At 35.7% G+C, this 9,293-nt stretch overlaps 1 pseudogene; it reads right to left on the reverse strand.

Moving 5' to 3' along the window:
* Positions 1-603: 603 nt before the first annotated feature.
* On the reverse strand, positions 604-1,343 carry LOC129674826 (calcyclin-binding protein-like; annotated as a pseudogene).
* Positions 1,344-9,293: the final 7,950 nt, after the last annotated feature.

Raw genomic sequence — 9,293 nt, forward strand, 5'->3', positions numbered from 1 at the left:
TATGTATGTATGTTTGTATGTATGTATATGATTCCCGGCAGTATTTAACCAACACAAGATGCTTGTCTATTTCTGTCATTTGTATTTTTTTTAAATTTTATATTCATAGATATACTTAAGTCGATTAGTAGTACATGGTAATACATCACACACACACCTTGCTTAAGCTGGTAATAATGAGTAACAGCTCTATACTAACTTGCAAGCTTGTATACGAATTTGAATTTTATGCAAAAACTTTGGTTTTATTTTTATATTACTGGAAGTTAATGTGAGTTATAGGTAGGCAAATACTTGTAAATACTTGTTTTCTAGTTTCCAGCCAGAACAAAAATTTGTAACATTTTCATTATGTAAGATTTGTTTTTTACATTTCAGAAAGAATAACATAACCCTTTCTTAAACAAAATGACTGGTGTGATAATGAAAAAAATTTAATAAGCATATTTAAATTAAATCCTCCAGTAAGAAATGGAGAATTTGCTGTCTTTCCTTAGAAGACTGTATAACGTTTACTGTCCAATTTTATGTGCAGTTCAACAACATTCTTTTACTGGAAACATGAGCATTCAACATCACAGTTCCCATAAGGACTTAAAAGTCTCAAAATTCTGTGTTTTCTCTAGCTTGCTCCTCTCTGGATTCCACCCATGCTTTATTAATAGTTCATTAATCATCCCCATCATGTCATCATCCCCCTCTTCATAAATTTTCTTTAGAACATTCATTACTCCCTCACTAGGCTCTCCTTCAGTGTCACAGGAAGACTTTTCTTTCTCTTTGTGTTATTTTTTCACCTGAGTTAAGTAGTCCCATCATGTGTTTTCTCCTTTCTTTCTACATAGGATAATAACTCACAGTCTTGACTTTTTTTGAACTGCTTTCCACAGAGATGGGTTTCAAAAGATTGTTCATAATCATTAAGTAATTCTTGCCATTGATATTTGTCATCAAAAGATCAAATGACCTTTCTGTGACGTGTAATCCATATTCTTAGTGGGAGCCTGATGAACTTCAGTTAAGGTAATGTAGATTTTCACAAACTTAACAGACTGATCCCATCCATAATTGCTGATTTTCACTGTGTATTCTGTTGTTAAGAGGAGCAACCACAGCAGCCGGCTTTTTATTTTCAAGTTCTGGTTTCTTCTGTGACTTCTGTTGCATCTTGTTCTTTATTTCCATCTCAGTCTTGGACTTTTCACTTGTAAGTGTATCTCATACTCTTTTCCTATGAGAGTTTCCAGCAATACTTTGACCTCCTCTAGGTCTTTCTGCAGTTCCTCCAAAGTGAAAGCCATGGTGTGGTGGATCAGGCCTGAAGCCTGAGCTGCAGCAATGCACTGGAGAAGACAGGAAAAGCCAAACAAGCCACCCACAAAAGTCACAGCGCTGGCAGTGAGCAAAACCAACCTGGCAAGACTACTTGTAAATTGTTTTTACAGATATATATGTACATATTTATTTATACATTTATATTTCTAAATATATAAATATAAACTTTTTTCAGTTTGTACAACATTGCCTGTATGCATGATAGCAGAATGTCATTTATTATAACTTACATTAGACTTTATTTTATGTCTTTATACTATGCTTACTTTTTCTAGAATAGGAGAAGCATATTAGTGATGGAGAGATGGCTCAGCAGTGAGGAGTCCTTACAGTTCTATGAGAAGGCCAGACTTAGTCTTCCAACACCCACATCAGGTGGCTAAAAACACTTATGGCTTCAGATCCAGGAATCCAAATCTTCTTTCTGGCCCTTGTGGATGTTTGCAGGCACATTTGTGTGTATGCACACGCAAGTAAAAGAAATCTAGAAATTTGAAAATGGATAAATATGTAAGAACTAGAAAATATTAGGAAGGATTAGGAAATTAGGAGAGAAAGAGAGAAATCTGACACATTTATACTATAAAATATGATTTCAATGTTTTTCAAATACATTTATTCTGAGATTTTCTTGGGTGTGTTCCCCCACAATATTTTCAAGGTTTAGCTTCTTCTAAATGCTGATCACTTTCATTCTGCCCATTTTTCCCTTTTAAATAAGTGCTTAATGGAAGGTCCACACTAAAACTAACAATTTATGAGTTTTCCTTTTAAATTCCTTCTGGTGATTGTAGAGATCTTTTTCCTAATTGATTAAGATCTTTCTGTACTGAACTGTGTCTTAGAGATTATTTAGATTTCTTGGGTAATTTACCTTCATCTGAAAACTTCATAAGTTTTTTTTTTTCCTCAAACATGTATCTCAGGCAAAACTACATCCTTAGAAATAATCATCATCTTGATGACTTGATTACAACTTAACTGTGTTCTGATTGCTGAGGATTTCTAGTGGCATGACTATGCATTTTGGTCCTGGTTGGCAGCACCAAGCAGTACTTCTGCTAGGCAGAATCACCAAATTGACACTGTCCCTTACAAGATAACACAGCCACACCTGCTGTGAACAATCAAAGGTCCCAGAAGGCTAGCACAAATGAATTGGTCAGCAGTTACACCAGGTGTCAGTGTCTAGGCTAAAGATCTTTGCATTCAGCTTGCAGTCTTTCAAAAACCTATTGGTCTTTCTTTTCCATGTCTACAGCACATTCCTTATGCTGGTCAGTTGTCTCAGCTACCCTTTTCCCCTGAGATCACTATAGAGTAGAATGCTGTTTTGTTTGAAACAGCACTTCATCTTGTTAAAAAGACCTTTCCATTGGGGCTTATTCTAACAGTGTAACAGACTGTCTCTTGAAATAGGTACTCCTGATCCCAAAGTTTTTCAAGCAGAGGTTCTGATAGCTCCCATTTCACCCTAAATTATACGATGTGTCATCATTAAAACCACTTAATTAAAAATTTAAATGGGAATGTTCATTGTATTATTTGTTGAGTATACACGAATATTGCAAAACATTAAAATTGTTCACAATAAAAATGAAAGCTTATTATCCCATCCCTTCAAGTCTTTCAGTGTTAGACCATATATGTCCTTCCAGACAATAAAGTTGTCTGGATAAATGTATTATTTTTACATAAATGAGATTATATTGTATACAATTTTCTGTAAGATGATTTGTTCAGTTAAGTGAGAGGATATGTTTTCATGTCAACCATAAATACTGTTGTAACTTTATATTAACTCTGTTAGTATACAGATGTTATGACTAACTCAAAGTTATGAAGCATCAGAAAAAGGTTGCAAAGTTTATTGTGAAAAACTTCAAATGCCCAGAAAAATTGAAAGAAAAGTTTAGTGAAGTCCTGTGTGTTTACTACTTTGGTTCTATAATTATAACCATTTCACTTCTTTTATCACATAACAACTTATCTTGATTTTTGAGTCTTTTCAAACTAAAATGCATGAACCATTACACTTCTGTATGACTATCTTTAAATAAAATACAGTGTTTATTGATGGCTTTAAAAATGTATTCAGCATAACACGCATAGTTTGATGCTAACAACTAATCAGCTTTTAAGAAATACATGACCTATGCAATCTAAACCATTGTCAATATGGAAACCTCTTCAGAATTTCTAGAAGTATGCTGTTTTGTAATTTTTCTATTAAGAAAAATTTTGATACCAATAAATATGAATCTCATTTTTATTTTATCTTTATAGACCATTCTATATTGAAAAGTCAATGTTTCTCCTTCCCCACATGGTGAGAGTGAACAAACAATACAATTGTGTAACTTGGTTTTGTTCTTTAAAAAAATATTCCTACACATAGTCTAAATATCCCAAAGACAATATATATGATTTTTATTATGTCAGAGTGTTTTTCTGGTTGTCTCGCACTGATAAGATTAAGCTTATATTCTGAGGTTGAGGATTCAAGGATGGAGAACCAAACTTGGTCTTCTGGGCAATGAACCCAAGTACCAATATCCTCAGAATCAACGGGAGCTAAGCTAATCCTTATAAAAGTACCAAACCCTGAATACAATATATAATCAACCTTGTACAGGAAAAATGGAGGGAACATGACATATAATTATCTAGTGAATTTAGAGAGTGCACCAAAACAGAGGAGTGATTCAGAGACTCTCCTGTAGGCTATGTTATCACAGACTGCTGAGCTGTCAGCTGGCATTTCTGATTCAGAAAGTCTTGGATGGGAAGTCAGAGTTTGAATTTCTAACAAGTTGTTAGTTGATTCAGGATTTGACAGAGAGACTACAATGAGATACACCTCTTTTGAGAATACAAATTGGAAAAAAAACCTCATACATTTCTATCTACATTGCTGGAAATATTGTTCTGGCTCTTCACTCATGCCACTGTGATCATAACCATATTATAGATAGATATCTAAGTTAACTTTCAAATTTTGTTTGACTCTGTTCCCTTGTGTTTTTAAAGCCAAGTCAAGTTCCCATTAATTAGAGCTTCCATATTTTTCCAGTCTTTAAATCTTCATTATTGAGCCAATATTATAAATATATTTCTTTAATTAATTAATTATTACATTCATTCACTTTTTATCCTGGTTGTAGCTCATCTCCTCCAAGTTCCCTCCACCCTCCCTCTTCTCTTCCTATTCCCCTCTGCTAGTCCACTGATAGAGAAGGACCTTCTCCCCTTCTGTCTGACCCTAACCTATCAGTCCTCAACAGGGCTGGCTGTATCATCTACCTCTGTGGCCTTCCAAGGATGCACCCTCCACCCCCAGGGAGAGGTGATCAAAGATCCTGCCACTGAGTTCATGCTAGAGACAACCTCTCTTCCCTTTACTAGGAAGCCAACTTGGAGACTGAGGAGCCCATGGGCTTCATCTGAGCAGAAGCTCTAGGTCCTCCCCATGCATGGTCTTTGGTTGGAGTATAAGTCTCTGCAAGCTCCATGAGGCCCAGAATTTTTGGCTGTGTTAGTATCCTTATGGTGGAGCTTTTGTCCCCACCAGGTCTTTCTATCTTCCCCTTCCATAATGTTCCATGCACTCTGCCCAAAGTTTGGTAATGAGTCACATCATCTCCTTCAATACCCTGATGGGTAGAGTCTTTCAGAGGCATCCTGTTGAAGGCTCCTGTCCTGTTCCCTGTCTTCTCCAACTTCAAATGTCTATCCTGTTTGCCCTTTTGAAACAGGTTTCAGCCTCTTCTCTAGAGTCATCCCTGTTGTTTAGCATCTTTTGGACTATAGATTATAGTTTGTTCATCCTATATTATAAGGCTAATAATCACTTATAAGTGAGTATATAACATATGTGTATTTCTGCTTCTAGGTTACCTCACTCAGGATGGTCTTCCCTAGTTCCATCCATTTGTCTGCAAATTTCATGATTTCCTTGTATTTAATTGCTAAGTAGTATTCCACTATGTAAATGTGCCACAATTTCTGTATCCATTCATCAATTGAGGGACATCTAGGCTGTTTCCAGATTCTGGCTATTATGAACAAAGCTTCTATGAAAATAGTTGAGCAAATGTCCTTGTCATATGGTTGAGCATCTTTTGGATATACGCCTATGAGTGGTATTGCTGGATCTTTAGGTAGCACTATTCCTAATTTATTGAGAAAGCTCCAGATTAATTTACAAAGCAGCTGCACAAGGTTACATTCCCACCAGCAGTGGAAGAAGGTTCCTCTTTCTCCGTAACTTATCCAGCATGTGTCTTCCCTTGAGATTTTGATTTTAGCCATTCTGATGGGTGTAAGGTGGAATTTCAGGGTTGTTTTTGATTTGCATTTCCCTGATGACTAAGGATGTTGAACATTTCTTTAAGTGTTTCTCTGCTATTTGATATTCCTCTGTTGAGAATTTTGTTTATCTCTGTACCCCATTTTAAATTTTTTTCTTTCATTTATTTTTTAATTTATTACAATTTATTCACTTTGTATCCAGGTGTAGCCCCTCCCTTAAGCCCTCTGAATAGAGTCCTTCCCCCTCTTCTCTTCCTATGCCCCTCCCTTAGTCCACTAGTAGGGGAGGTCCTCTTCCCCTTCCTTCTGGCCCTAGTTTATCAGGTCTCATCAGGACTGTCTGCATTGTCTTCCTCTGTGACCCGGAAATGTGATTATGTGGTTTGTTGGTTTTTAACTTTTCAGTGCTTTATCTATTCTGGATACTAGCCCTCTGTCACATGTAGGGTTGGAGAAGATCTTTTCCCGGTCTGTAGGCTGTCATTAATATTAACAGTGTCCTTCACTTTATAGAAGCTTTTCAGTTTCACGAAGTCCTATGTATTGGCTATTTATCTTAGAGCCTGCGCTGTTGGTGTTCTGTTCAGGAAATTGTCTCCTGTGCCAATAGTTCAAGGCTCTTCCCCATTTTTTTTCTTCTAAGAAATTTAGTGTGTCTGGTTTTATGTTGAGGTCTTTGATCTGCTTGGACTTTACTTTAGTGCAGGATGATAAACATGGGTCTATTTGCATTTTTCTACATGAAGATATTCAGTTAGACCAGCACCACATGTTGAAGATGCTATATTTTTTCCATTGTATGGTTTTGGCATCTTTGTCAAAAATCACGTATCTGTAGGTGGGTAGGTTTATTTCTGGGACCTTGGATTCCACTGATCCAACAGTGTGTTTCTATGCCAGTACCATGCCATTTTTATTACTGTTGCTCTATACTACAGCTTGAGATCAGGAATGGAGATACCTACAGAATATCTTTTATTGTACGGAATTGCTTTAGCTCTTCTGGCTTTTTCCATTTTTCCATATAAAATGAAGAATTGTTCTTTCCAGGTATTTAAATGATTGTCTTGGAATTTTGGTGGGAATTGCATTGAATCTGTTGATTGCTTTTGGTAGGATGGCCATTTTCCCTATGTTAATCCTACTTCTCCATGAGCATGGGAGATCTTTCCATTTTCTGACAACTTTTTCAATTTCTTTCTTCAGGGAATTCAAGTTTTTTGTTGTTGTTTTGTTTTTGTTTTTGTTTTCTCATACAAGAATTTCAAGTTGCTCAGTTAGATTCACACCAAAGTATTTTTTGTTACTTGTGACTATTGTGAAGGGTGTTGTTTCCCTAATTTCTTTCTCAGCTTGTTTGTCTTTTGAATACAGGAAGGCTTTAGATTTATTTGAGATAATTTTGTATCCAGCAACTTTGCTGAAGGTTTTTCTCAGCTGAAGCACTTCTATGCTAGAATTTTTTCAGGACATTCATGTATAGTATCATATCATCTTCAAATAGTGATACTTTGACTGCTTCCTTTCTGATTTCTAGCCCCTTGGGTCTCCTTTAATTGTCTTACTGCTCTAGCTAAGGATACAAGTACTATGTTGACTACATAAGGATAGAGTGGGCAGCCTTGCCTTGTCCCTGATTTCAGTGGGATTGATTTAGGTTTCTCTCCATTGAGTTTGATGTTGGCTATAGGCTTGCTGTATATTGCTTTTACTATGTTTAGGTATATGCCTTGTATCACTGATCTCTCCAAGACAGGTGTTGCATTCTGTCAAATGCTTTTTCAAAATCGAAGGGGATGATCATGTGGTTTTTCTCTTTAGTTTATTTTCATGGTGGATTACATTGATGGATTTTCATATGTTGAACCACTCCTGCATGTGTGGGATGAAGCCTATTTGGTCATGGTAGATGATATCTTTAATGTGTTTTTAGATTTGGTTTGAAAGTATTTTATTGAGTACTTTTGTGTCAATTTTAATAAGTGAGATCTGTCTGAAGCTCTCTTTCTTTGTTGGGTCATTGTGTGGTCTAGGTATCAAGGTGACTGTGGCCTCATAGAATGAGTTTGGTACCGTTTCTTCTGTTTCTATTTTTTGGAATTTGTTGAAGTGTATTGGACTCAGCTCTTCCTTTATGGTCTGGTAAAATTCTGTGCTGAAATGTTCTGGCCCTGGGGTTTTTTTGAATGGAAGACATTTGATTACAGCTTCTATTCTCTTAGGTGATATAGGATTATTTAATTTATTTACCTGATCTTTATTCAGCTTTGGTAAATGGAATCAATGAAGAGATTTCATTTACATTTTTTTGCATATAAGCTTTTTAAGTAGCCCTTAATGATTCTTTGGATTTCCTCAGTGTCTGTTGTTATGTCCCTCTTTTCATTTCTGATTTTGTTGAATTGAATACTGTCTCTCTGCCTTTTAGGTATTTTATCTAAGGTTTGTCTATCTTGTTGATTTTTTTCAAAGAACCAGCTCTTGGTTTTGTTGATCATTTGAATTATTCTCTTTTTTTTTCTTATTTATTGAATTCAGCCCTGAATTTGATTATTTCCAGCTGTCTACTCCTCTTGGGTGAGCTTATTTTTTTTCTAGTGCTTTTAGATGTACTGATAAATTGCTTGTATGAGATTCCTGGAATTTCTTTATCAAGTCACATAGTGCTATGAACTTTCCTCTTAGCACATTTTCATTATGTCCCATAAGTTAGGGTAAGTTATACCTTAATTTTCATTGAATCCTAGGAAGTCTTTAATTTCTTTGTTTCCTCCCTGACCCACTTGTCATTAAGTAGTGAGTTGTTCATTTTCCTTGTATGTGCAGGATTTTGCTCTTTCTGTTATTGTTGAGGTCTAGTTTTAGACCGTGGTGGTCTGATATGATACAAGAGATTATTACAATCTTCTTGTATTTGTTGAGGCTTGATTTGTGCCTGACTATATGTTCAGTTTAGGAAAAGGTTCCTTGAGGTGCTGAGAAGAAGGTGTATTCTTTTGTATTTTGGTGAAAAAAAATATGTAGACATCTATTATGTCTGTTTGATTTAATATTTCTGTGTCATTATTTCTGTTTAGCTTCTGTCTCAATGATTTGTCCGTTAGCCAGAGTGGGGTGTTGATGTTTCTCACTATTAAGGTGTTGGGATCAATATGTTATTTAAGCTTTAATAATGTTTGGCAAATGCAGGAACCCTTGTGTTTGGCACCTAGATTATTAGGATTGTAATGTCCTCCAGGTGGATTCTTTCCTTTGATGAGAATGAGGTGTCCTCTTCATCTCTTTTGATTAAATTTGGTTGAAACTCTATTTTATTAAGATGGCTACTTCAGCTTGTTTCTTGGGTTCTTTTGCTTGGAAAAACTTTTTGCAGCCCTTTACTCTGAGGTAGTGTCTAGTTTTGTTGCAGAGGTGTGTTTCTTGGATTCAGCAGAATGTTGAATCCTGTTTCTGCGACCATTCTGTTATTCCATGTGTTTTTATTGGAGAGTTGAGACCATTAATGTTAATAGATATTAATAACTAATGATTGTTAGTTTCTTTTATTGAGGAGTTGGTGGTGATTGTGTGTTTGTGTGCTTTTATTCTTTTACTTTTTTTGTGGTGGTATCTTTATCCTGTGTTTTTTTGTTTTTTTTTTTTGGGGG

Source organism: Psammomys obesus, unplaced genomic scaffold (genome assembly GCF_907164565.1).
Source record: "Psammomys obesus unplaced genomic scaffold, mPsaObe1.curated_primary_1811, whole genome shotgun sequence".
Classification (NCBI taxonomy): domain Eukaryota; kingdom Metazoa; phylum Chordata; class Mammalia; order Rodentia; family Muridae; genus Psammomys; species Psammomys obesus.